The sequence below is a fragment of the Cuculus canorus genome, chromosome 21 (genome assembly GCF_017976375.1).
Source record: "Cuculus canorus isolate bCucCan1 chromosome 21, bCucCan1.pri, whole genome shotgun sequence".
Classification (NCBI taxonomy): Eukaryota; Metazoa; Chordata; class Aves; order Cuculiformes; family Cuculidae; genus Cuculus; species Cuculus canorus.
This window is the reverse complement of record NC_071421.1, coordinates 5317571-5339948: the sequence shown is the minus strand read 5'-3', so window position 1 is coordinate 5339948 and position 22378 is coordinate 5317571. Positions and strand designations below refer to the sequence as shown.

General features: G+C 45.7%; 1 protein-coding gene across 1 annotated transcript in view; it reads right to left on the bottom strand.

Moving 5' to 3' along the window:
- Nucleotides 1–14058, bottom strand: part of DISP3 (dispatched RND transporter family member 3) — a 103685-nt gene extending 89627 nt beyond the window's left edge. The window contains exon 1 of the mRNA XM_054085600.1: nt 13950–14058. The gene's annotated coding sequence lies outside the window, so the exon portion shown is untranslated. The remainder of the gene's footprint in view (nt 1–13949) is intronic.
- Between the last annotated feature and the right edge of the window lie 8320 nt (nt 14059–22378).

Genomic DNA, 22378 nt, shown 5'->3' with positions numbered 1-22378 from the left:
ACAATGCAGGTTGCACTACATCTCTAGCACGAACATCTTTCTCCCACCCACACCCAGGAGAAAAACTGAGCCCTACAGCTACATCTCTCTCATCTCTCCTTCATTTTCTATTCCTGCCTGACATAACACCTTCTCTTTCCCTTGGCTCAGACAGATTTTAGAAATACAGGTCTTCCCCATCATAATGTAACGGAAATCAAACTGTTGTAGCTCACATTTCACCACGGTGACATAGCCTGAGATGCACAGTGTGTACAGACCAGAGCAATAACAGGTAGAGACAAAACCAAGGACAAACAGGCAGACACACAAGTGGAAATGAATCAGCTGAGAACTGTTACTTATTTCCTCTCTTAAACAAAGTCTTCATACAAAATCCAGAGTCTCTTGCACATAGAGAAGGATTCTAATTTCTAATTTCTAATTGTAATGGGTACGGTTTAACTAGTGAAAACTCCTTCATAGAACTCCATCAGTTTAATCGTTCTGTGAGCCAATTAAGCTAAACTGTTTTAATAAAAGAGCAAACCAGTCTTGCTGTCTTTACTTAGAGTACTCACTCCAATTTAATGGATTGAATTTAAAATCCGTTTCAGAAAATCTGTGCAAAGCTCGTAGAGGGATTTCCAGTCCTCTCAGTGAAGAGAAAGGCTGAAGGGAGACTGTCTCCACCGAAGACCCTTCTGCTCTTGTTTGCAATGAGTCACACATCCCAGCTTTGCAATGAATGAGGTTTCCGAAGGCAGCGTTTACTCTGGCTCTCACCTCCGTGCTGTAGCACCATGTGTTTTACAGCATTGTCAAACATAATGATTCCTACCCTGGAGAGAAATTGGGTCCCGTTTTATATTTTATTGCCTCAGAAAGGACATTTTTTACTTTCCACAGACCACAGTTGGCAGCAACAGCTCCATAAATCTTACCAAATGTTTTTTGTTGATATATTGTCCAGAAAGAAGTCTCTGAGGCTAGGGCTAGCATGGAGTAAACAAGTTAATGGCCTCCTGACCCACGTCCGAAGAGGGAGGGCAGCAGGGATAAGGAGTGCTGCGAAGTCACCGCAGACAAAGTCCCACGGCTGGTGGGTGAGCTAAGAGACCACCGGGAGTTTGTTTCCTATGCTACATCCAGAATAACATGCAAGTTGCTATGCTTCCTGGCCCCTAGGAAAGCTCACTCATCTCTGATGCCACCTCACCCCCCTGCTAGTCCTTGTGTTTGCTGCAAGAGCTCCACCTGGTTCTGACGGGGCACGATTGTGGGGAAACTGGTGGAAACCCCAGAGCATGCCAGCAGAACTCATGGAAACCAGGATAAAGGAACGTTGGGAGGAAGAAAAAAGGCAAGAACATACTTGTACTGGTGAATGCATCTGCGTAGGAGCAGATTTCACAGCTGAAAGGACAGAGTGCATTCACTGTGTGAGCACAGAGGAACGATAGAGGGGAAACGCAACTCGCTGTCCCCAGGGACCTGGCTCAGCGCAGTTGCTGTACGTGCTCTCTGGTAGGAGAGTAAAGCACGTGTGAGACTGTTAGATGTAACTGTGTTGGATGTGGTTGTAAGCAGTCCCTATTAAGCAGACGAACATGGTTGTAGAGGCAAGAGCATGGTTTGGTAACTGTGTTTCTAAATTTAAGTGGACAGTGATGGAAGGGAAGATGCTTGTTCTTGCATGATGGGAGTATCCAAGGTGCGCTACTTGGTCCACTGGTCAGAGTGTATTGGTGACATGTTCGGTTTGTGTATTAGCACACGTACACAGCGATACACATTGCCGTCCTCAAGCCAAGCCCTAATTTCTAATAGATGTCTCCTTTGGGGGTGATGACAGAGCCTCTGCCTGAGGAAAAGAGATGTTCAGCTTGATTCCTCTGGGCAGCTAATGAGCCGCTTCCCTCCTCTCCATCTTTGTCCCTGTGCTCCTCCCTGAGCTCCAACAGCACTTTCTGTGTAATGAAGAGATAATGCCATAATGGTTTGATATGTTACACCCAGCCCAGTCGTAATGCCTTGGAACAACTAACTGCCACTGTGCGAGGGCTCTAGCAACTCAGCTGGTCATGTCCAGTGAATGTAACGCCCTGTGTGCCTCTCTGGGCACAGGAACCATTCAAAAGGCCTTCATCACGCAAAACAGAACCAACTCGCAGTGTCAGATGTCCCAGGCTTTACTGCCCCATACTTTTTCTCCAGTCACGGGGCAGAAATGCAGTCCTACAGTCACAACCCATACCAGTCACTATGGTTGGCTGTGATTCCTTACGAGCTGAAAATTCTCCCGAGGCCTCAAGAATAAAAATACTGCTAACCCTGGCTGGAAGCATAATGAACAGGAAGAAAGATTGATTGCTATGGCTGTAATTAAGTGAGAGGCTTTGATAGCCTCATAAGCCACAAAAGCCAAACCGGAGTCCTGATGTGGAATTAGAGTGGCATGGCCCCCCTCCCTGCACCCCCACACCTTCTCCTGTTAGGGACAGAACCTCAGGATTCTGAGCACGCAGCCGGCCCGCTCTGGGCTTTATAGGCTACAAGTCATTTTAAGAGGAAATGGAAGAAATGAGCTTCCCACAGATGAGTGTGATAGGAGGCTCAGGGACTGACTGTATGTGGGAAGGTGCAGGAATTGGCAAGCTGCCTCCCACCCTACGCCTCACCTCCCACCCTGTGCCTCACCTGATTATAAGGTGTCTCTCCACATTAAGCATAGGACTGCATCCATTTATAGTCTGCACACAGTGTCTCATAGCCAGGGCAGGGGAGCATGGGGAGTGGGGACAGAAGAAGGAGGGAATAATTATCCACCAAGGACTTGAATCCAGTGAGATTTACACTCTTCCTCAGCCATAAACATTGCTGAGAGCTCTAGAAAGAAACGCACATGCTTGGTGGAGACAAGTGCTGCCTGCCAGACTACAGACGCTCAGCCTCCTCTGCATGTCTGTTCCCAAAGGATAACCCAGTTCTCAAAGGGGATGCATCTCTCTCCACTCCAGTCCTTTCCCATTTGCGCACAGAAGTGATGTTATCGTTCGATATCTCTTTCTCAGTACGAGTGGTGCCCCCATGGGAGCTAAGAGACATTTTTTTTCCGTTATTGTAGCTGGCTGAGGCTAGTGCTCCGCCTGCCAGTCCCCACTGTTTTGCAGCACAGCCACACTAACATGTTCCCATAGAACGGAACAGGACACCATCCCTCTACCTCAGCAAGTCCTCTCAGCCCAGCCTGCCGCATGTAGTGCCCCTGTGCTGGAGCGGCTGAGTGTGAAATCCATGATCCTCATGCACAAGTCAAAAGAAGACATTTCCAGGCAGCTTGGGCATGACCTCAAAGATGATCACAGCAGCCTCCTTTAGGAGCCTCTCTGCCTTCTCCCCCAGGGCCAATCTTCTGGCTCCCATAATGCACAGCCCTTCCAGTAAACACTCTCTCATAAGCTGTAATCTGTTTTTTTTTCTACAGCCCATGGGAAACGCATGGGTCTCGGGAAACAAAATCTGTGCCAGCCATCGAGCTTGCACTGAACTCACGATAAACTCAACAGAGACAGAGCCTCTCCCGTCGCTCTGAGTTCGCACTCAGCCTCACGCCGCTGTCCACGCACCTTGCCCTCCTCCCCTGTTTCAATCCAACCCAGAAACAAAACTCCTCTGTCCAGCTCACCTTCACCTCTTGGCACGCAATCCCCTTTCTTCAGATATTTTTTTCCCTCAGCTACTATCTTCTATTCCACTATAACATTTTTACCTACTATTTTGAGTAAGTGCATGGTTTTTTCTTCTGAGAAGTGATTAAAGAAATAACGAGGAATATGCTCCTACTTTGGAAGTTCCATGAAAGGTCACGGGTCCTCATAGCACAATGGGGGAACAGAGCCAATAGCAACTTCTTGACCCTGCTCCTAGCTCTGGCACAGTTCTTTTCTGTCACTGCCTCACAAGGATCTTGGCTTGTATCAGAAATAGGGTCACCAGCAGGTCCAGGGAGGTGATTCTCCCTCTGTACTCGGCACTGGTGAGACTGCACCTTGAATACTGTGTTCAGTTCTGGGCCCCTCACCACAAGAAGGATGTTGAGGCTCTGGAGCGTGTCCAGAGAAGAGCAACAAAGCTGGTGAGGGGGCTGGAGAACAAGTCTGACGAGGAGCGGCTGAGAGAGCTGGGGTTGTTTAGCCTGGAGAAGAGGAGGCTGAGGGGAGACCTTATTACTCTCTACAACTACCTGAAAGGAGGTTGTGGAGAGGAGGGAGCTGGCCTCTTCTCCCAAGTGACAGAGGACAGGACAAGAGGGAATGGCCTGAAGCTCCGTCAGGGGAGGTTCAGGCTGGATATCAGAAAAAAATTCTTCACAGTAAGAGTCATTGGGCACTGGAACAGCTGCCCAGGGAGGTGGTCGAGTCACCTTCCCTGGAGGTGTTTAAGGAACGGGTGGATGAAGTGCTTAGGGACATGGTTTAGGGAGTGTTAGGAATGGTTGGACTCGATGATCCAATGGGTCCTTTCCAACCTTGTGATTCTGTGATTCTGTGAGTCCGAGTCAACTGACACATAAAAAAGACAAAGCTCTTCTGGTGAGAAGATACCAGCCCTTGAGGAATGCCAACCCTTGGGGAATGCCACTCATCACTGGTCTCCACTTGGACATTGAGCCATTGACTCCAACTCTTTGAGTGCAACCATCCAGCCAATTCCTTATCCACCAAATACTCCATCCATCAAATCCGTGTCTCACCAATTCAGAGACGAGAATGTCGTGTGGGACAGCGTCAAATGCTTTGCAGTGTGACATGATGCCTTTGAGCTTCCTAGTAACCAGACAACAGATCAGCTAGCAAGATCCCATTATAACTGATGTCTGAGCCAGATGGGAGGATTCACCTGTATCATCTTAACTTTTCAGCGCCTCTCCCCTGGTGTGTTTGCTGTACATCCTTTTGACCAGGATGCCTGACCCTATCATAACCTCACTTCAATCTTTGTCCATCACACATTGTTGGCCTTCAAATTCAGAGCACCGCAGGTGACAGACATATCCGGAGAGTGACAGACTACCAGAGTCAGCAGAATGCAGCCTGTTGCCATGGAAATTCAAGCCCCTTTTTCAGGCATCTGCATGGCTCAGGGGAATGTGGCCAGCTCCCACTGTGAAAAACCTTTGTAAAGAGTCCCATGGAGAGTTGGTTTTGTATCCCACAATTGCTCTTTTCTCCTCAGCCCAATTACGTGTTCTAGCAGGGAACGATGGATGGCAGCCTCGCTCAGGATGTATGACGTCAAGGTGCATTGTCTAACAGATGAGCCTGCAACCAAGGACACAATTTTCAAGTACAAAACCTCTGCAGGAAAACTTCAGATTTTTTTTTTCTTAAATGTTGGAAGAGATCCATTTTCCCCGCTATGCCCCAGGGCAACAGCCCATAACACCACTCAGAAGTTTGCTTTGCAGACAGTTGCCCATCTGAACGTGCATAAGCTCGATCGCCAAGGCTTATTCACTTGTCCACTACCTTGATGTTGACAAAGGCCTTGTAATAGGTGTAACACACAAATAAATAAGTAAAATAAATGCAGACACTAGGACAGAGGGGTGCTGGTGGAAGCTTCCAGCAAACAAACCAACACTTTTGGCTACAGCATATTTTGTAACTGCAGAAAATGCAAGCCGAGCAGGAGAGTTATTAATTATTTCTCTGCATTTCCAAATTTCTGCCGTGTGTGCACATCCCTGCTTACACACAAACAAGCAGTGTTACGCAGTATTATGACCAAGAGTATTTCTTCACATGCACAAGTTGCATCTCAGCTGTGTATACTGCATACACATTGTCATGTGCTCACAAAAGCGTCTGCCACTTTGTCTATATATGCACATGTGACACTCATCAGGGTATAGATACAATGCTAATGGAAGGAGATTACGTTTCCTTCAAAGGTGTAGTCACTTATGGAAAAGTTTGTCAGGCCTAATTACCCACAGTGTTTTCTCCATTATTTCCAAGATTCCTTTCCCGATGGCACTGATCCTTTTGGTTCTTAGAACAGGTATTTAAGTGAGGCTGCTGGTGGACGCTCCTGCTCTAGGAGCCAGGTAATGAGCACTAGGAGCATCCTTGGTTTTTCAAAGCTCCAGACAGCTTCATTAGCCAAACAAAGGCCACACGTCCGGAGCTGTACAAAGAGGTAGGGTGTGATGTAGAAGAGCTCTAGCATGAGACTGAAGGCAACAGTTCGTCATTACACAATTGCACATGCTGCCCTCTGGGAACAGCCAGTTGTTCAAGGAGTAGTGATAATAAGCTCTCCAAGGATGTTGGCTTTGTGATGTCCAACGCATAGACATTTGAGATCCCCCCCAAACAAAAGACCACATCAAAACACCCTCAAGACTCTTCCTTTTAGGCTTCATTCCAGAAGCTCTGAAAGGCATTTAAAAGACTATGCTTGGTTTCTCACACAGTTTCTTATACCTCACTTAAGCAACTGTCAAACGCCGCTGGGAAGGATTGCTGATGCCTTTCATCATCAGTGGCCCAAAGCTCTCCCCAAAGGGTGCTGCACCCAAGGGATGGACCGCTCTTTGTTGAGGAATCCCCCCTGAAATCCACAGTTTATACTATAGAATTCCCCTGCCTAGCAGTTTGACAAGTTCCTTCTGAACTTAGTCATGGAAATCTCTCCCAATTCAAACAGCCTCCCCAGAGGAGAAAGATATTTACTTCCTGCTTGTCCTTCCTGAAGTCTTTTTTCCAGTGTACTTTAGCGATGATAAACATGACGGCTCTGCAAAACCCAGCAAGGGCACCATTTCTTTTCCTCTCCCCACTATTGCCAGTAGAAATATCACCCTGAGTCCTGGTGGGTAGGAGCCAAGTTTAAATAATGCTCTTTTGGGGCTGGGGATCTGGGTTCTCCAGAGATCACAAGAAATCTGTTGTTGGTGGTGAGGACAAGGGATGCATTTAGATACAGGGACACCAACCAAAAATATTTCCACCCTAAATTTCACACCTCCTCCCACGAATGACAAGGAACTGTTATTACGATGTGCCCTAGAGGGTCAGCTGAAAGACAGAGCATCCCATCCCACTCTCTGGAACATCTCTGTAGCTCTCACGGCTGTATATCGGGGAGGAAACCTTGCTTGTGCTTCCTTCCTCCACTCCCACCCCACTCTGTTGCGGTGCTTTTCTGGGAAATCCCAGAGGAAATAACTTTGGAAAAGAGGCAAGAAATTGAATCAAAAGCTGAATCAATGAACAAATTGTTTCACTGGGAGCCAGGATTGAGACTTGGACAGATGGGAATGGAGGCACGGAGCCGAGGGACAAGCAGAACTAATGGGAGTGCTCGGGATTCACATGCGAGCCTCAGCCCCACACGCACGATGTTTTTCCTGGTTTCCTGGTCTGCTGCAGGGTGGGTGAATCGAGCTTCCAAGCTCTGGCTACATGGGTACAGTTTTTGTGCCAACTTTTAGTCTGAGCTGAATGGCAGCAGAAGGAGCAGATTCATACTGGACACCGAAGCCCCAGGCAGCCCATACCCAGACACAGCGCTAGCCTGAGATGAAAGCCAGGGAACGTCAATCTTGACAAACTAGAATCTCCATCTTGAAACCAGATGGAAAATGAAAGACCGAAAAAATCCTCCTGCCTAAAAAAAATTAAGTTGGGTCAATCGATAGGTTTGTTCACAATAATTTTAAACAACCTCACTTTATGTCACTCTTTAAAAGACATATTTACTCTCTTTTGTAAATTAATTTCTTGTTTGAAAGTATAAACTTTAAATGTAAAAAAATCCCTATTTTCTACAATCCATAAATACTTTTGTTAAAGAAATCCTATTTGCTCCTTTTCCTATAAATCAAAGCTTCTTTTCTTCACACTACCACGCTGCTATGGGAAGGAATTTGGGGTCTCCAGGTCTTCAAACCTCCATGCAACTCTCCAAGCATATGGATCTATGTCTAATCTCTTTGCAGGCTTGGAGGCAGCGTGACAATGGTTTAATCTCATAATTTCCTTCTCCCAAAAAGCTTGAAGCATGGCACTGCACTCACAGGTTTTCACACAGTTAGGGCTAAACACCCCTAAAGGACCACGCAGTCTCTCCTACCACAACAGAGAAGCTCTACACAAGCAGTTTCTCTCTCATGACCTTCCTGTTAGCATCCTGGACTCCAATCCAATCACCTGCATCTCCATGAAATTGCTTCAAGATTACCATGCACTCATCTCCAGTCTTATTTTCCTTTTTCCCTTTTTTTCCCCTGCTTGTGAGGCCTTACTTATATGACAGCTTCATTACAAGTGACCTTCAGCACTGGCTTTGTTGGGGAAGTGATTTAAAACCAAATTACTGATCTATTTCTTTCATCTTCTCCTTCTTACCGAAGGCAGAGATAGCAGCACCAGAGAGGCCATCTGAAACGGCACATTTTGAAGACACGACAGAAAGGGAGACAGAACAGAAAGCCAATCCTCCACCACAGTCCAACGCGAAAGGGCCAAACTGTTCTTGGAGAAATGCCAAAATCATCGTATAATTTATTCCAAGTGTATGGATGAGCCTGATTTAGACCAGCCAGGAACAGCTCTTAAGAAATTGGGGGCTCTACTGAGAGCAGCCGGAGGCAGCCGGAAAAAAACGAGGCAGGTGACTGCTTGGAAGGCACTACCACTTTGGCACATGGGCAAAGCAGAAGGGAGATGGCAATATGGACCTCGTTCTGGGATGGGTTAAATCTCTTTGGAACCAGTGAGAAGAGTGGCTGTCTGATCCAGGCTAAATCAAAGAACATTTATATGTCTCTTTGTTTGGTACAAACTGAAGAAATGGAGGTTACCGTTCAAAATGCAAGGACAAGGGTTTATCAGCGTATGAGCTACGACTCAGAGCTGTGGCTGTAGGCAGGGTTTTACTGTAGACTAATAGTTGAAGAGGCATTTATGTGTGAAAGAAAAAGAGAAAGGAGAAGAAGATGAAAAAGAGAACATAACCAGAGCTGGAGCAGATCACCCAGGACAGTCAGAATAAGCAAGGGAAACCTGAAAAAAAAATCAGAGAGACACAGTACTGGAGAAAAGGGTGATTAAAAAGTCCTTTCCCTCCCACACGGCACTACTAGCCAGAGATAGCCTAAAAGCAGAGGAAGAGGAGAAATAGGAGTGGGGAGTCCCTGCTGTTGTCGGGTGATGTCTTTTCAATCATTAGAGCATAACACGTCACAGGGCACACCCACAGCAAGGCCCTGACTGAGTGTTTGAATCAAAGACCTGAAAAACTGGGCTCGCTCTGGAGGCTCTCATTCTCCTTCTTTTTAGCAGAGGCATCCCCATGAGCCAGCGGTCCCCGAGCAAGAGACCAGCACTTGCAGGAGAGCCCAAGATGCAGAATTCCAATTATCTCTTTTGAATTCTCAGTAACGTCAGCAAGCAAGCAGCAGTCAGTGACCTCCGGAACAGCCTAGAGATGTGCAGAATGGAATTCTCAGCCTGAGGACTTACGTATGATCTGCCTGCTCTATGATGAACACGTAGAAGAGAATCTATGTGATTCTTAATCCACCTAGGCTGAGGAAGAGAGGATAGAGACACACTGAACCATTCAGGGAATGAAACGGGTTGTAGCCGGTTCACGCAATCATTTCAGCAGTGACTTACCAGTTGAGAAAAAATTAATTTACAGACAAAAAAAGCATAAAAGGAAAGTCAAGACTGTAAGCAAAACAGGAAGAGAAGAGCCCAGAATTGAGAGGCTCCCACAAGAGGTGGTGGGTTGATCCAGGTGGCACAAAGGGGCTACAGGGAAAGAGCAGGAAGGGATTAACTACTGACACCGGAGCGCTAGTTTCAGCTGACATTTATCTCCGCCTTGGAATTCCCAGTTGGAGAGACGAGATGACAACAAACAGTAGAAATTTACAGTGGCCACTTTATGCAAATCTAACCTTTCTGCACCTGCCAGGTGGGGAGCATTTATTTACTTTCTGGCTGCCTGGCTACACTGGCAGAATGGGTGAATCCAAGCAGAATACGGAGAAGGTCAAAGGAATATGGCTCATGACTATAATTTCAGGACCCGTTCCAGGCATTACAATTTTAATGTGGCAGTTGAGAGATGTACAGCCGAGGCAAATGATCTGGCAGGAGACACGTGCAAGTGCCAGTGTATTCCTCCACAGGAGCATTTCATCACTCTCTGATGGGCAGATTCAGATGCCAATCCTTGTCACAGTCCGTACCTGAGTCTTGCTCATAAAGAACCTTGGCAAATTCCTTTAGCTCACGTATGAAAAGTGATTAATTTTAGAACCAGGCAGATCTGAGTTCAATCACCTTTGTCAAAATGACTTCTCAAGATGCAAAGATGTGAAGCTGAGCAGTAACCGTGAGATGGCTGTGGGTGAATTTGTCACAATTTTAAATAGAAAGATTGCACATATATACACTATCAAAGTACTGAGTTCATAGTGCATTCTAACAAGTGAAAACAAATTCCTGCCACACCAGAATAAGATTGCCTCTTTTTTTTGTATGCTAAACAGTATCTCCTTGCAATGTGTAGTCATGTTCAGCTTTTTGCATTAGAAATCTCTTTATCCATGTAAACAGAACACATTCACCACTTCAGCAGAAAAGAGTGCAAGAGCCCTTGGTACAAAAGAGCAGGAGAAAAGTAAAGACCTACATATCCGGCTGAAACTATAAGAAAAGATATCAGATGGGCTGTCAGTGCCTCCACACCCTACCGAACCATGGTCACAACACAAGAAATTAAAAACAGCGCCCTAAAAGTAAAAATGCCCTCAGATCGCTGGTCTTCCTGGTCAAGAATGCAGCTGTATAGCCCTGCTAACAGCACCAGCTGCCTCTAAGAGCCTGCTAGGGCATTGCTTCAGTCCAGGCACACAGGATAGCGTTACATTTTCCAGCTCAGTTTATACTAAGTCACACGGCATCCTCCAGAATCCCATTGCCACCGCGGTAGAGTCACCGTAAAGCCTGGTTTTCCAAACATGACTAACTAATTCTGGATCCTACTAACAAATGCCTTCAAGGGATTAATTTCTATAAAGTACTCCAATCTCCCTGCGGTTATGGTATCAGAGCACCCAAGATCACTGGATGCATACAGGCAAGAGGGCTGCCGGCAGCCAGTCTTTTTTACAACTTCTTTAAGTGCCTTGAATTCAAATCTAAGCCAGACAGTTTATAACTCATCATATTGGCTTATCAAACAGGATACTTTTATAAATAAGGACTCTCGTTTGCTTTTCAGCTTCTGAGTCTATAGGTCACACCTGGGTCAGATGTTCAAGCTTTCCACCGCAACTGTGAAAGACAGGAATTGACTTCTGAACACAACAAAATACCTCGTGGCATCTTGCTCTTCTAAGGTCTTTCAAGTTGAAAAAAAGAAAAAGAAGATGAAATAACTCTAAGTTCACAGTAAATACCATGGAAATGGGCAACATTTCAGTGAAATCACTGGTTCCTCAACTGATTCCCCAGATCACACGGCAACATTAGGACCCAAACAACCAGGGTGACACTTAGGGGCCTTGTGCAGACAACATGTTCCCAACACTGCCTCCTACAAACTCCAGGTTTCCTTCGGCATCTGCCATCCATCCTAATTTTGCTTAGCATGCAAGAACTGACAACAGCCTGAGGTGATGTGGCTGCAAGGCATGCCAGGAGCATATTTCTGAACCGGGCACGCCCTCCCATTACCTCCGCCCTGCATTTCTGGCTGGTTTTGTGCAAGAAGGGAAAAAATAAAATATTTATGAAGGGTCAGAGGAAAAAGGCAAAGAAAGAAAAATCCCATAGGATAAAAGAGATGAGAAATTCAAGGTAGTTTTAAAGAAGTTAGTGAAGTCTAGAGCCCAAGCTGACCTGAAGTCACAGCAGTGAGAAAGTAAATGGACTTTTAAGGACTCAGGCAGAGATTTTCAAAGCCTTTTCAACAACTCCGATGTTCATTTCCATTTATTTTAGTGGATTGTTGCCAAGAAAATCCTGTGGGCTGCTCTGATTCTGGAGGTCTGAATTCAGAAAAGAGGAGCTAGACTTTGCTTTATTTTTTATCTTTTATATATATATATATATAGATCTATATAAAGAATCAGCAAAACCAGACAATCGTTTCCTTCATCATCAGAGAGCCTAAAGGGTCAAGAATTGCATACTACAGAGGAATCATTGCAGGGTATAAAAGGGAGCTACAAAGAGACTCCAGAACTGCAGAAAGGCTGCTGACATTCATGGTCTTGTGACTCTATTTCTTTCCCCTTCCTTTTACCATAAAATGAACAGGTTAGATCACATTTCTCCTAACTTACCAGAGTCACTGCAGCATTGAGTTGAAAAATGGAGGAGTACGTTGTCCTAGGAATCTTCTATCCCACCCTTTATTTCATTACCTGACAATACCTTTGTCTGCTCTGCAGTGCAAGGCTCTGGAGGCAGATTCCAGCTTCAGAACACGACACAGGACAGGACTAGCAGCTCCACCATGGGACTAAATGCTGAGAACTGCCTGGCATATCAGTTCGTAGCATTTTGTAGGATTTTTCCTATTCCATAGGCTCATGGACTTCACCCATCCCATCTCCAGTCATCACAAAAAGCCCATCCATTATGAGCCACATGGGTTGTTTCCCTTTCCAGTATAAAACAGCAGTAGTGGAAATTAGGTTCTTCTGTTTTCCAGCTCTCGTGAGCTCTAGGTTAAGAAGACTTGGGGCTTCAGTCTGTGAGACTATCGACTGCCGAGCAGGTGAAGCAATAAGTGGAAAGTAATTGATAGCAGCAGGTAGCTCCAATAAGTTTCTTAATCAATACAATTTATAGCAGAGACAGCTCCAAACACCGAAGCAGCGAAGCCCAGCTTAATGTGTTTATAACCTTTCTCATTTCATTTTGCTCATTTTCCCTTCCCTACTTCTTTCACCTGTGTTCTTTTGAGAACTAATTTCTCCACGGACATAACAAGCTCATGCTTCATTCACCATTATCTTACTTGTAAATTGAATTACCGGTATGGCAAAGGGGAACTGCCCGAGTTCTCCAGGACAGAGAGGAGCTCAGACACGTGGTCATGTTCTTAGCAGAAAGTAATTTACCTTTTTTCTGCTATTGGATTTGAAGTGAGGATAAATTAGTGGAAAGTAAACAAAACAGACCCCCTCCCTAGAAAGCAATAGAGAGGAAATGGCCATTAAAGAGTTTTCATCAAGAACCGGTTCCTTAATCTCCAGAATGTGGAGAAGGAAGGATGACATTAGCATTTATGATGTCAAGGGACTGTTTATGGATTTCTCTTGCCTTAACTTCCCCACTCATAAACCAGGGATAAAACACCCTTCCCTCACAGCAGAGGGTTTATTTACCTCAGCTCATTGAGTTCATGCAACAGAAAGTACTCATCATTAAAAGAAATACTTTCTCTGTGCTAAGAACTGCAACTGCTCTGACAGGTGACATAAAACACACCAAGCAGTTGTGGTTTTCTGACAGTCACCAAAGAGTGCATCAAGAAAGATGGGAGGCCTTTCCAAGTTTTCCTGATGGATCCAAGTTTAAATAGTTTACTGCTCAGAAGTAAACATTTCAGCTGATTGTGCCAAGGACCCTTCAGATATCCTGCCAGAGCTGTTATTGCGCGGACAGATGCTCACAGTTCCGAATCCTGACAGTCTCTTCTCTTCTGGATTTTGTGTGTGTGTTAATGAACATGGTAAGAGGAGCCTCGAGGAGACAGAACTGAAAGGCAGGTAGGCAAGAGTGGCTCTAGGTGTTATAAGGATGTTTCTAATGGTTTTGCACAGACAGATTAGGATGCAATAAGGAATTTCCTCACATTTTCTCCATAGCACAGCACAAAACAAACCACCATACAATCCCAGAAACACTTGTGCTACGAGTGGCAGCTCTTACCTGAAAGCCACGGGAATAGATGGAAGTTCTTTTCCACAACACCAGTGATACGTTCTTCTTCTCAGCAACTTCTGCTTCCCAGTAACTTCTGCTTCCCAGTATTATCCCTCTGGAAAAAGATGAGCATAAAATTTGTTACGTGGAGAAAATGGATACAGAGGAATTTTCTCTGTATTAAGAGCATTTTTCTTCTTCCTTTGTTGGCTGAGATGGGAAACAGAAGAGCTGATTTTCAGTCCTCTCAAAACTTTTCACAGAATCATGATCAATATTTTTTTACCACACAGACAAACAAAATAACGTGCTTTAATCTGAAAAGGTCTGTTTTGGCAAATATAAAAAGCTGATTATTACTCCAAATAACCAGATGGAGAATACTACAAAATCATTAAAAGTCCATATTTGTTGATTACCGACATTTTTCAGCTAAGTTTTAATTAAAAGCCATTTTCCAATGGGTAAAACCCCCATATTTTTCAGCAAAATGCTAAAAATACCAAGAAAGAGCCTGAGGTGAAATTTTTGGCAAGATGAGTAAACTTCAGTAGAAAGCCTGTTCTATGGGAGATGTCTAATTCCGCTCCAGTGACTCAGCAGCCTCAGACATGCTCCCAAGCTGCTCAATGTTCCTCCAGGATTATTATATAAACTATTCCTTCTCCAAGAAAGCTTTAACTATTTAAGATGGTTTAGCAAAAAAAATAAGCTTCAGTCAGTTCTAACTGAGAAATCCGAGACAAGGACACTAGAATTTAAGGTATCGGAAACTATCAGTTGTCCTCATATACAGACTAGGAAGGCATTCTCTAAAAAGCCAGATTCCTGTGGAACAGAGGTACAGTCATGGTTAGATGATTGCTTCTGAAGCTCTTTCAGAAAAGGTCATCTCAGCCTTTTTCCTCTGTGAACCATGGCCTTCTTGAGCTCACTGTGAGGAGGTTTTCCTTGTGGAAGGGCCAACTCTCATGGGACAGATCTTCCTACATGGATAAAAGTGAAATGCTTTCATTGAGGACCTTGGAGAGGAGTTCAATTTCTCCCACATGCAAAGATCCAGCCCAGAAAGGCATAGGTGCACTTAAAGCCCCCTTGACAAGCCCTCAGGAAGATGCTGAGAAACATTCGAGTCTGTTTCCATACCTTGAGCAAGGAGATTCATCTTCTTCCCTGGGAATAGTGCACGAGTGCTATGTCAGTCACCAGAGAGCTGCAGAAGGTCCTGGCTCTGATGAGGACCTGTCCATACTTCATGCTATGCATCAGAACAGGACTCTTCAAGCAATGCTCACCTGTGGCAATACCCGTAAAAGATACTGTCTCAAGGAGACAACTTCCCTTCCTTTTTAAGACATTTTAAACGAATGAATAATTCATCCTGAATGACTTTGAGCCGAGGCGACTCTCCATGTTACCACCTGATTATATGTTCCATAAAAAGAGATGACAGCAATTTATCTCTTTTCTCTTCCCGGGTGGGCTGGTGAGGGGATAAATATGCTGCCACCAAACCGGAGTGATGAATCATCCCTCAGAGCAACCGACGACACTTCTACTGATTTGGCATTTAGTGCTTCCCAGTGGGAGCAGTAGGGAGAGGGACATCAGCATAAGCCTTCAGGAAAGGAGAGAAGACGATGGGCAGTAGAGGTCTCAGTTCTCTCTGTTCATCACCACCGGACCGCTCATCGCTGAGTACTCAGCAAAGGCACACGAGCAGAGGAGCCTTTCTCCTGAAAGCAGTCGAGCCTGCAAAGATGAGGTGCTCACATTGCTGTCTGGTGACAAGGAAAGCAGCTATTAAGTCTTACTCTGCTCTACTATTGATGGAACACTGAGGTTATGCTGGAGGAGAGGAACTCCGTTAGACATTCCCCAGGAAGATGCTTTCTTGTATAACAAGCTGCATAGCACACGCCAATTGTTCAGCTCGGAAATGGGGCTGAGAGAGATTTATCCTGGGAATTAAAGCACAGGTTTACTTAAAGGAGAGGAGACTGCAAGTGGGTGCTGCTCTGGCTGAAGGGAAAGCCCGCTGCTCTGTCCTTTACCTACACCAACTTAGGCAAACCTGAACCTTTCCCAAGAGGTGATCATTAGCTCTGCTAACACGAGGCTTTTTGGATGATCTGAAACCACCAACCATGCACCAATTAGGGCCAAGTCAAGAAGTGAGAGCTTCCTTTCCTTAAACAACTCGATGCTCTGCTATTACTGCAGTTCATTATGGGGATACTCCATATTTTTATGGTCGTATAGACTCAAGCTGTCAAGCTACACCAAGCCAAAGGCAGTTGAGTGCTTGATCATTTTGCCCACAAAGAACGTGGCCTGGCTAAAAGTTTTGTCCCCTTGCCACAATCCCTCTGCCCTCAAAAACTCATATGTCTCATGCTACACTGGAAGTCCTCCGCAAGATGCACCCACAAGCGCTGGAGCAAATGAAACATTTCCTTGTGCACATATTGTGCTGTGTGCATCCACACCTCCCGTGCCTTCACCTGCACACTTTCTTCTGCTCCCTCTGTCCTCCCCACTGCTCCCAGCCTGCAAGAGGCTGATACAGCATGTAAATGTGCTACAAAGACACATCCTCCCACCTCCGTGCTGGCTACAGGGAACATAAAACACAGCGGAGATTGCTGCTATTTTATTATTTATGAAGCTTTGGTTATTTCGTATATAAATAATCCATGACTGCAAAGTGTTGCTGGCACTGTAATTGAATATTCATGAGGTATTTTTGTTGAGGATTTTCACCATCATTTCCAACCCAGACACAAAAAATAAAAACCATCATAATAAAAATTTCATCTGTCACTTCACAGTTTCAACCCCTGAGAAACAAAATCTCTCTTCCACCCTGAGGGCTTTCTGTGCAGGGGGGAACAAACCAAGAGGGTTAAACTGGAAGGCAGGTTGATGCTGCATTAGAAGGAAGCAGGAACACCCTGCACATGGCTCTGCTTGCTGTCTTTTAGCATTGTCAGGATGCTTCATCTCGGGATGTGTGCTGTCTGCACAGAGTACATGCAAATTCCCTCTCTTCCTCCTAGAAGCATTTCTCTTTTCAGGTTTAATCCTAGCCAGAACCTTGACAGGGAAGCACCCAAGTGGAATCACTCATCATGGAAAATGGAAGCCTGTTGCTGCCACCCTGTGGAAAATGATGACCCCCAATTGTTGGGGACCACTCCAAAGGTTCACAAAGCTATGGCTGTTATGGTGGTTAAAGAGATTTGTGAGGCTGTCGTGACCCTGATGAGACCCAGGGGTAATGAAACCAGGGCATTTCCATTAAATAACTGCAGAATTTGCAAGGAAGATGCTTGGACGCTTTGCAGGAACGATTGATGGTGTCTGCACTATACCCACGGTGCACAGGGGACACGTGCATCAAGAGGATGAAGCACTACTGCTGCTGAGGCTCCCAAGGACAACTTTGGCAAATTCTTGGACACAAGCAATGATCAAGCATCTCTTGCATCCTGGGATAGTCTAACGTGCAGCTTCACGTGCTTGCTTTGCTGAGATTCCCCTTTTTGTCTCCCAAGGCCCCTTCTTCACTGTGCCCTTCAGTTCCTTCTATTCAACACGGAAAAAACACGGCAAGGGAGGGCTAACTATAAACACTCTTCCCTTCTTTCTATGCACATCTCCTGTGAGGAGGCTCTGTGGCTGCCTGCGTGGTGCATCACTCCTGCCTCCTTAGCAGCCAGTGTCCCAGTTCTCCTCTAGAACTTCCTCAGATCACAGCTCCTTCCTTTTTCAATTGTGTGAAGCACTGTATGCACAGAAAGGAAAAAAGCAGCAGGAGAGACAGCATGTTCCCAGCCCTTGTAACACAGCCTCCTCAAACCCAAAGAGGGGCATATGAGAACCTGGCAATGAGATCTGAGATCCACAGCCATCCCAAATCAGCCACAGTCCACGTGCAAGCAGTATATGGGGCCAGAGCTCTCAGAGCACCTTGCCTTCCAAGAGTGATTTATGGGCCCTGTCAATCGGGCAGACTGAACTGCAGAGACAGCTGGAGCGTGTGGCAAAGAGAGCAGCAATCCATCACCACCAGGCGGGAGTCACCCAGGAATCCATTCAGAGCTTCACCACGGTGACAACTTCGCAGAGGCAGAAAGAGAAACAAAGGGAAAAGATGGAGACAAGGACAGCGAGCCAAGAGTGGAAAAGCCACCCAGGATTTCTCAGAACTTCAGAGCAACAGAAGGAAAGTAAGACAACAAACATGAAAAACATGTTTTTTGTGTTTTTGCAGTGATTCAGGTGATCCTACTTTAAAGCCACAAATTACAACGCCTCACGCAGCTGAGCAGGGCTTTCTGGTGTCAGCCATACCAGCAGCAATCAGGAATTGCTTTCCCATTTGCTAGCTACAGAGCTTTGTGGTAGGGATAAATCACCTCCAGGCCAGATAACTGGATGGTTTTGATGGCAAGAGCATTTTATTGTGAGGGAGCTGCCACTGGCAGAGGCATTCAACCCCAGTTCCACTACAGAAGAGAAAGGTGATGCCCTGTACTTAAAGACATACAAAGCAAGCTGCGGCAATTCACTATATGCACTAGAGTTTGTACTCTAAACTAGACAACCTGCTTCTCCGAACAGTGCCTGCACACAGATAAACGCACTGCAGACCGAAAAGGGCACAGGCACGAACGAAGTCACAAGAACACACAAGATATTTACACAGGGCCCATATATACGGTCAAGCCCAGAAAAATACATGTACAACAGCTCAGCACAGATGGAGGAGAGGGGCACACACACAGATACACGTGTGCATGGAATCCACAAGTATTGCAGAAATCTAGAAAGTAAACTCAAACGATGCACAGACCCTCCCCTGTGCAGTGCTACAAGCAGTACAAGAACATACGTTGTCTTTCTTTGATCTACATCTCAATAATAAGAGATACGTCAAGTTATCTACTAATACACCTTCTCTCCATCCCCAAACTCCATAAAAAACCAGGGAACGTGATTTCTCCTAAATCCGCGTTAGACACTAGGGAGGGAGGTAAAGAAAAGAAACGAGCATCTGCTCTTGGAGGAAAGAAAAGCAATTTAGCTTTGAATAGTGAGCAGCAGAACAAAGCACATTATTTGTTTTTGCTCCGGGGACAGACACCGATGCTGTTTTGAATCATGCTGATTACAGGTAAGCTTGTGCTCCCAAAGCTCAGGGAAGATGGTGGTTGTGTTGGGACCACTCAGAACAGAATAAAGCAGCTGAAAATTTAGCCAAGAAAATTAATCAAATGAACAAACAGAAGAAGCTGGGAGTAGGAGCACCGAAAGTATTTGGGTGTCACAAGGTGGATAAGACTCTGGGCGCAAGAGAGATGAGAGTAGGGGCAGGGTGCGCCTTTGTGGGAAGAAACGAGAGGTGGGCATGAGCTGGAACAGCCAGAAAGACTGCAGAGGAGAAGAGTGGTTACCTGGGACTGTGAAGAATGGTTTAGAGGCTTCCTGACCCGGGCTTATTTCTGATCCATGTCTCTTCTGGGGTCCTTCATTTGCCTTCAGGAGACCCTCTCCCCAGCTAAGACATCCATGCAGATAGCATGCATCCACCTGCCCTCAGAAGACATCAAAGCATGGGGACAATATGATTTCCAGTGTCACAGGAGCTGCTTCACAGCACAAGACAGGCTGAGTAGTATCTAGTTTATGTCCAGCAGATTCTCTGGTGCCGTCTGAGTCACACATACTATGTGGAGCCATTTCAGTTTATGAACCTTTTATCTCTCTGATGAAGGGATCATACGGTGCTTCTCCCAAGAAGAATAAAGAAGCCTCATACATTACACGTCCTCCAAAGGACCTAATTTCCCTTAATCTGAGGGGAGGATTTGCCTCCGGTCTCCAGTCCTTTTATTATCGATTTGTTGTTCCATCTGCAGCACAGATCATAAAGGAATTTTTTTATTTTTTGAGTCAACCTTTGCTTGGGCCTCATTAAGGCCTTGCACAAAGTCCCAAGCTGCTCACAGTGCAGAGAAACAGAGTGAGACAGCAGCCCTGAAGGCTGGGTGGCCCTGTCCTCCCTCTTAACAGTGCACTGCAAGGACAAAGGGGTGTCTGGCTCATAACCAGAAAAATTAAATGATGTTTCAAGGGAAATGCATCATTGGCACTTACCCTTCCCTCAGACTCACGCTCGCTCTGAAATACGATGTTCTGACAAACAAGAATGGTTCTGGTTCCTGCCGTTCCCACCATAGCAGCAGTAGGAGCATTAGCCGGTGAACCAAGACTCCTCTGTGCTACACAAGGTCCAAAGACATCAAGAACAGCCCCTCTGCCCCAGAAAGCACATCTCAGCTTGTTTTAAAGATCACCTGAGGCACACGCAGCCTATCACTAAGGTGGGTTGTGGCTACCAAATTCTACTCCTGGCTCTTTCACTGGCTTTAAGGGTATTTCATTACTTGTCTTCACTTCTCTTTCCTCATCTGCAAACTGGAGTCTTACAATTCAGCATAGCGGATTATTTTAAAGGTTCTAGGTGTCCTAATGATACAACTCAGCACGGAAAGGGGACTTTAGAGGGTTGAACAAGACACTGTGTTCTCTGCTTTTTTTTTAACAGCTGTGTGCCAGCAAGAGGGAATACGTGGCCAGGGAAGCATGCAACCCTTTGGTGCAGCTGCCACAGCTCCTTTACCAGCGAGGCATATACACATATGCATGTATACGGTGCTGCCTGCTAAAGTGCTGCTGCTGTATTTTTTCCCCTTGCTGTTCTCGCTGAGCTAGAAACTGGCACTGAACTGAAAGTAATTTCCTTTCATTTTAAATAAATAATAATTTAACAATGTATGCTGCTGAATTCATTCTTGCATCAAAGGGGAGATGATTGCACTTCCCAGTCCGGAAAGACAGAGAGGGGAAGAAGATACGGCTTTATAATTAAATTTGCTTTTCCTCCTTTCATTGTGCATCTCATTAAAAAAAAAAAAAAGTACAAAAAAAAAAGAGAAAAGAAAAAAGCACACCCAGAGCCTTTTTTTGTCTCAGCCGCAGAAAAAAACTCCCTCTTGTTTGCCTCTTTCTGCTACTTCCATATGACCACATGCATAACACAGGTAAGGGGACCCTTCCGGTTCTGCATGGGTGCTCAGCACAGCAGGAAAAAACAAAGCCATTTCAGTTGCTGCCTGGGAGAAGAGCAGAGAGCCAAAACCTGAAGAAGTTGCTAGGCATTTTCTTTGACATCTCATACATCTAATATGCTATTAGGAGCGCTATTCACATGTGGTAGAGCCAGTGCCACAGCCAAGGGCACTGCGACGTGCTTAGGATTATCAGGCAATTCACCAGCTCTCTGTGCTGCTGTGGCAGCCGCTCTCCCTGGCTGCTCGCTGTCTGGGGGGTGTTTTAATCAGCCAGGCTGAGCAGAAGCCCCCGTTCACGGATTTGGCATTGCACCTCATTTCATTGCCACCTCTCTAAAGCCAGGCACCAACATTCCTTGTAAACTATGGCACCAGCAGAGTTGTATGAACACCATCCAAGCTGTGACCGGCCTCCCCAACTTCTGGCCCAGATTGCACTGGGTCTGGAGCCTTGGAAGCCAGCCTGAATCCTGCACTGTCTGCCCAGCAGGAACACCCTCAGGGACTGGAGATTACTCACCTTTACAGAAACTCAATGCATCAGGGAACAGCAGGAAACGCTCTCGTTCAATCAATGCAAAAAAGCACATTGCAGCTCTCTCCATAATGAGCCTACACTCACAGCCATCTTCCCCTGTGGAAAAATAAATGTTTCAGTATAAGGAGGCTTTGCTGTATATAGTTTATGAGAACAACAAAAATGTTTTCCTTAATAAAAGCTGTTGAAGCTACAGTACTTCGATATTGCCCAGGTTAACTCTTTCAGAACAACCTTTGATCTCTGTGCAGGGTGATCTCTTTCTCCTTGTGCCTGCGCTAAACAGTGTCCCTGCACTGCATCCATATGCTTTAATCCCATGAGTGGTCATCCCTTGATCTTGAAGGCAGCTCACTTTTAGCACAGACTTTAGTCCAAGAACTGTCTGGATTCTGTGAATCTCCCTTTCCCTGGCCCTTCTCCCTTTGCACAAGGAAAGTTTTTCTCTTTGCACCTTTCACTGTTTAGTATGGCAGAAAGCGAGGAGGGAATCACCTTCAGCTTTCCTCACCATCTGCATCCCAAGGGCTCCAGTGGGATTTGGGCTGTATTCCAAATTGTTCCATTTGCAGTGGATGTGGGGCAGAGGGAGGACAAGCTGACTGTGACATGTCTCAGTGGACAGGGCTCCAGAGCCGCTAGATTCTGGGACACTTCTGTCCTGGCTACCCCAGATACTTCTGTCTAGGGCTGCTGAGCACTGCCCCTCAGATAGCACCCCAACTTACCTGCGAATCTGCAGCATGGCCTGCTAAAAG